Genomic DNA, 5716 nt, shown 5'->3' on the forward strand with positions numbered 1-5716 from the left:
ATGCACTAGAGGCAGCAGTTGAAAGCGAAAGGCTGAGGTTTGGAGAGTTTGTCGGTGGCTTTGGGACGCTTGTCAGTTGAAGAGTTGGCTGTTTGCAGGTGAGGTGTAGGCAGAGGGTGAAGCTGACTTTGCCTGGGCGGCGCAACTGGCTGGGTGTGCAGAGCTGAGGAGAGCGGGCTGCTGCGGGGGACCCTAAAGCTGGAGAACCAGCCGGCAGCTCCAGACGCTCCCGCTGCCGGGCAGGGTCGTGCAGGCCAGTGCCCTGGGGCACAGCGACGGGACCCTCCGCACGTACCAGAGAGCAGGTGAGGACCGCGGGCATTTGTACTGAGCTGTGACATCTCTAACCCGTGACATTGGGGTCCAGCCTGAGCAGGACACGTGCGGAAGCTGTGCTGCAGGGAGGGCAGAGCTGAGGGGAGGGGCTGTGCGAGGGGTGGGTGCCAAGGCAAGGCGGGCGCGCTGTGGGGTGTGGGGAGGTGTCAGCCCCGGACTCAGCCCCTGTCTGACTGTAGTGCCCGTGGGCTGGTGTAGCTCAGTCCTCCGTGTGTTTCTCTTCAGATGGAGCAGCGTGCAAAGGAAAAGCAAGGAAGGAGGTGAACCTGTGAGGAAGAGTGATGAATAAAGAGGATTGGAGCGCACCTGCCAGTCAAGAGGGATCAAGAAAGAAGACACCGGTGGTGGAACCGCAGGTCAGGAGAGCTCAAGGAGGGAGAAAGGTGATTGTGGCCGTATGGGTTTTTCTAGCTCACACACCAATGAAGACGGTTTGGATAATAAAAGAAATGTATGCAAAACCAATAATTAAAGGCAGAGAATGTTTATATGCTATGTATGGGGTAGACCTGAAGGTATATTTCTTCCTACAATGAAGGAGAATTCGGAATGGTAATTAACTGAAGATGTGAATTTCCAGATTGGATTGGCAACATACACAGGGAACATATCAGTTCATTAACCTCAGCATAAACTGTGGGCTGAAATTGGTAATTTACCATTGTACGGCAAATGCTGCTGTCAGCAGTGACCAGTAAGCGACAAGACTGTATTTACTGATGCCTCTGGTTGCTCACGTAAAGTTGTAATTACATGGCTAAACTCAGATACCCAGTGCTGCAAACACAAGGTAGAAAAAGAGACCAATGGTCAAACAAGTTCTTGAGCTGACAGCTGTTAGGATCGCTTTGAGGTGTTCTGTAACAAACCTTTGAATGTTGTAACTGGCTCATATTATGCAGCTGGCATACTTAACTGCCTGGAAGCTTCTTTTCTTAAGGAAGAGGATAATCCTCTTTTGATGGCTGAATTGAGAATGCTATGGTTTCTAATAGATCATAGACGTCATGGTTATTATGCAATGCACACCCGCTCTCGCACGGCCCTTCCAGGACCACTTGCGGAAGGCAATAGGAGGGCCGATGCACGAGCTGTGCCGCTCACTGTGCCTAAAGCCTTGGAGCAAGCTATATTATCACATAAATTCTTTCACCAGAGTGCAAAGGCGTTAAAACGACAATTTCAAATTACAGTGGATCAGGCCAGGAGCGTTCTTTTGTCCTGCCCTGATTTGCAACAGTTGGCACCCATGCCATCCACAGAGGGTGTTAATCCAGGATGGATTCGTGCCAATGAAGTACGGCCAGCGGATGTAACGCATTGTTCTGAATTGGGTAAATACGTACGTGTTTCTGTAGACGCTCATTCCAGATTTCTCGTTGCTGCTGCACGCGCTGGTGAAAGAGCACGAGACGTCTGTAACATTGGTTGACGTGTTTTGCTGTTTTAGGAGTTCCACGATATGTAAAACCAGAGGAAAGTGGAATGCACGCTCAATTAGAGGAGCGATCCCCCAGCGCGCTGTAATAAAAGTGCCTGCTTTTTAACACTTTCAAAACAGTGTTAAAGAGTCTGTTTGCTGACTTTTCGGTATCGTTTTCTGGCAATGAGGATGGGATAATCTGCCTGACCTCCCGTGGATCCCAGGATCTCTGGGACCTTGTGCCGGCACCGGGGAATTCCTGGAAGGGACCACAGATCCTCGGACCAGCTCGGGACGCGGGTAAAACCCCATCAATGAGATACGGCACTTTCATTGTCTGGTTGGGTTGGCAGCTGCCTGCGCGAGACGTGGGCGACACCAGCGCGTTGGGTCTGCGCATTCGCGTCTGCGCATTTTGGTAAACTGGGTAACTTAAAAAAAGAAAGAAATAAAAAATTAAAGAGAAAAGTGAGAAAACAATAAATAAAAGAGAAAAACGAGGGAACAGTAATTTGATAAAGGTACCGTTAGTGATTTTGCTGTTTGTGCCTTAGCAATTGTATAATTGTTCGTGTCTTTAGTGGTTTGTTGTTGTTACTTGTGTCTTGAGTGATTTTATAGTCCAGTACTTACGGTTCACCAATTGTCTGTTATTGTGATTGTGAAGTAGGTAGTGGACAATCGACAGGATGATTCAGAAGAAATCCCCCCCGGGCTGTGTTTTCTGACATTGGAAAAGGATCGTTTGCTGTTCAACAGGGAGTCAACCAGGGAGAATCTGATTGAATACTGTAATTAATGGCGGCCACTGTAAATAATATTAATATGCTGCACAGGTCTAGGTGGGTATACTTTGAGATGTGTAGTACAGTAATGTGCTACATGTAATATATAGTAAGATATATATTTTAAATCATATATTGCCTATTACAAAATGCATATTACACAATACATAATGTTACATATGCTTTGTCTTTATCCCCTTCAGATCCATTTGTTTTGAAAAAGGATAATCAGGGAAAGAAATGGAAACCAGTAAAAGGTTTGTTGAAGAACAGATATTGGTGTAGAATACACAGAGAACATGAGATCAGAATTGTCCCTTGGTCAGTCCAGGGTGGGATCCTGATATCCTTGTATCGGGGGACAGGCTGCATTGGTATGGACAGTGCATTTTATACGGGATTAGACACGCTGTGCCTAAAGCTGTAAATATGCCAAAACCTTTTGAGATTAAACAGGATCATGAGGAGTCTCCCACTGAGTTTTTACACCGTCTTAAACTGACAGCTCAGTAATATATTAATATAGGTCCTGACTTGGAGAACAGAGAATGAGAATTCTTAGTTGACTGGGAGCTCATTATTCTGTGTTAAACACTATGCAGGGAATATTAAGTAGCGATTCTGTACCAGTTATGGGTGCCACAAAAATTGCAAAACACGGCCCTTTAACCCGCTGCTTAGGATGTTTGTATGTGGAGTCTGGTACTTATTGATTGTGTACCATGGGTCTTATCTTGTGCACAACAAATGGTTGAAAAAAGCTTTAATGGTGCAATGGCTGTGCAGTTACACGCTGCTATGGCTGCAATTGTTAAACAAAGAAGGGGGAGATGTGGCAGGGTTGTGACATCAGGCGTGTGAGAAACTGCAAGAGTCACAGCGTGAGAACAAGCGCTGGTGGAACAACACAAGCAGCAAAGACTGTATTGGACATGAACCGTCAGGGACAGAGGGATTGATACAGGATCATTATATCAAGGACAGAGGTACCCAATGTTTCAAATGCAAACCTGAGTTTGTATTAAATGTCTCTCTACATCTTAAAGAGAGTCTGTGCCTCATTTGCTACACCCCTTTATCTGTTTCCCAAATTACGATTTAGACTGTATTTACCATTGTAAAAATAAAGCTTTCCCCCCTAATTTTTGTCATGTATTGTAATTAGAATTAATAGAGTTACTGAAGCCCATCCTAGCCCATCCTAGCTAAACTGCAAAAAAGACAGCAGCCATGTGTATTTTTAAATAAAGATTAAATCAAATCTGCTCCCTCATTATCTTTAAGTGTTTTACTGTGCTCACCTCCCTCCCAAGGTTTTGTGTCTGTTGTATCAAGGCCTGACACCCACGGCCACAGTGGATGAATCACCATGGGCACAACACCAGGAACCCGCCTCTTCGTGTCCAGGATATCCACTCCAGCAGACACTTCTTAGTAAAAGAGCACATCATGGAACTGAAAAAACATCTAATTGTGTCATTATACACATTCACTGCTCTTTTTTCCGCTTTATACCCATTGCAGCTTTTAAAAATTCAATAGTTTGAAAAGGATTTCTGTTTTGGCTCTGCACACGGAGCCTGATTTTCCTTCTTTAGGGCCTTTCACCCGGTTCACCGCACTCGTGTGATCATTGTGCTGCACGTGGGCAAAATCAGCCGTGCCCTGTGTTTCTCCTGTAAAATAGTAAGAACGCTAATATAATCGTGCCAGGAACTGCCTTCACAGTGAATATTTGAAGGAACCCACTGCAAATGTATTTTTAATTGGTACTTGCATTATGGATTAGATGCAACAAAAATCCATACTTTCTTTTATCCTTTGCTATACAGGAGGTGGTTGAGCTTTTCCATAGCAGATTCAATCACTTGTTGTAAAGCAATGAAATAAATAACTTAGGCTTTTTCTATGGATAAACAATGTTTAATCCAATTCCTTAATTGTATTCCTTAAACACGTGTTCATTAGAGCATAAATAAAATAGCGCTGGGTGCGCGAGGGATTCGCTCCGCCCAACACGCACACCTTTAAACAATAAGAGGTGTGCTTAAATACAGTAAGGTGTTACATATTCATAATGACCCCAGGAATGCCTGTACATATTCATAACCTTTCCCGCTTCTTATTAAAATGAGTCTCAGAGAACCATTTCCATAGACTCCTCCTTGACCCTCCCCTGTTGCGCCTGCGCAGTGTCACTTGGTGGCTTTGAGGAGGGGTCTCTATGGTCTCTATGGGTCTTTATGGGACTCTACAGATCTCTATGGGACTCTATGGTTTCTGTGGGTCTCTATGGGACAATATGGTCTCTGTGGTCTCTATGGGTCACTATGGGCTCTATGGTCTCTCTGGGTCACTATGGTCTCTATGGGTCTCCCAAGCTGCCAAGTCGACCGAAATCAGACTGGCCCCCCTTTTGCTGTAACTCTTGGCTGTCTTGTCTCCTCAAGGTTACAGCTGGTGCTGTAAAACTTCTGATCTCGGCATTCGATGAGGTTCTGGTTTTTCTTAACACAACTGGTCACATACAGTTCTAAACTAGATACTCATTATGTGGCTTAAAGTGTTAGTTCGTTAGTAGGCCCTTATTATGTGGTTGGTTAACCCTGAAAATGTTAGCTCCCTCTATCAATATAACCTCATAAGCAAGTTTCAGAACTTTTTACATAGAACTTACCCACCTTTTCTTTTTTTCAGGTTCAGAGCCCGAGCCTCATTTGGTTGTATCTGTAAACATCAAACATCTCAGCACGAATCACAACTGTATTTCTCACAGACAGAAGTGCCTGAACTCCACAGCTTGCCTGGCAGTGCAGAGAGCAGGAAGTGCGGTGAGTCCTGGGCCCTTGGGGACATTTCACCCTGTTTTGTGTCCCAGTCCCTCCCTGCTCCCTCCTCTTTCCTGCTGTGCCCTTCTTCCTCTTCATCTCTTCTCCCTCTGTCCCTCTGCTGCTTCCTCCCCTATTCCTCCACCCTTCTGAATCTCTGTGCAGGGTTTCTCATATCTCCCTCTCCGTCTCCACCCCTCTGTGTTCTCATCATCCCTGGTTTCTCTTTGTTGTCATTCTTGTCTGTTGCTCTGTCCTGCTCCCTGCCCCATCATTTCTCACTGTATCCCTCTGTCCTGCTCCCTGTGCCTGTTCCTGCCCCTCTTCTTTTTTACTCCCTCTCC

The 5716-nt window shown here is 45.5% G+C and overlaps 1 long non-coding RNA gene across 1 annotated transcript; it reads left to right on the forward strand.

The window, feature by feature from the left end:
- Positions 1–586: 586 nt before the first annotated feature.
- LOC309451799 lies at positions 587–5372 on the forward strand. Its single transcript, XR_014186319.1, has 3 exons — positions 587–719; positions 2430–2601; positions 5242–5372. It is a non-coding gene; the product is annotated as an uncharacterized lncRNA (long non-coding RNA).
- The last annotated feature ends 344 nt before the right edge of the window (positions 5373–5716 follow it).

This window comes from Streptopelia decaocto, assembly GCF_964273445.1.
Source record: "Streptopelia decaocto genome assembly, contig: HAP1_SCAFFOLD_113, whole genome shotgun sequence".
In the NCBI taxonomy this organism is placed as follows: domain Eukaryota; kingdom Metazoa; phylum Chordata; class Aves; order Columbiformes; family Columbidae; genus Streptopelia; species Streptopelia decaocto.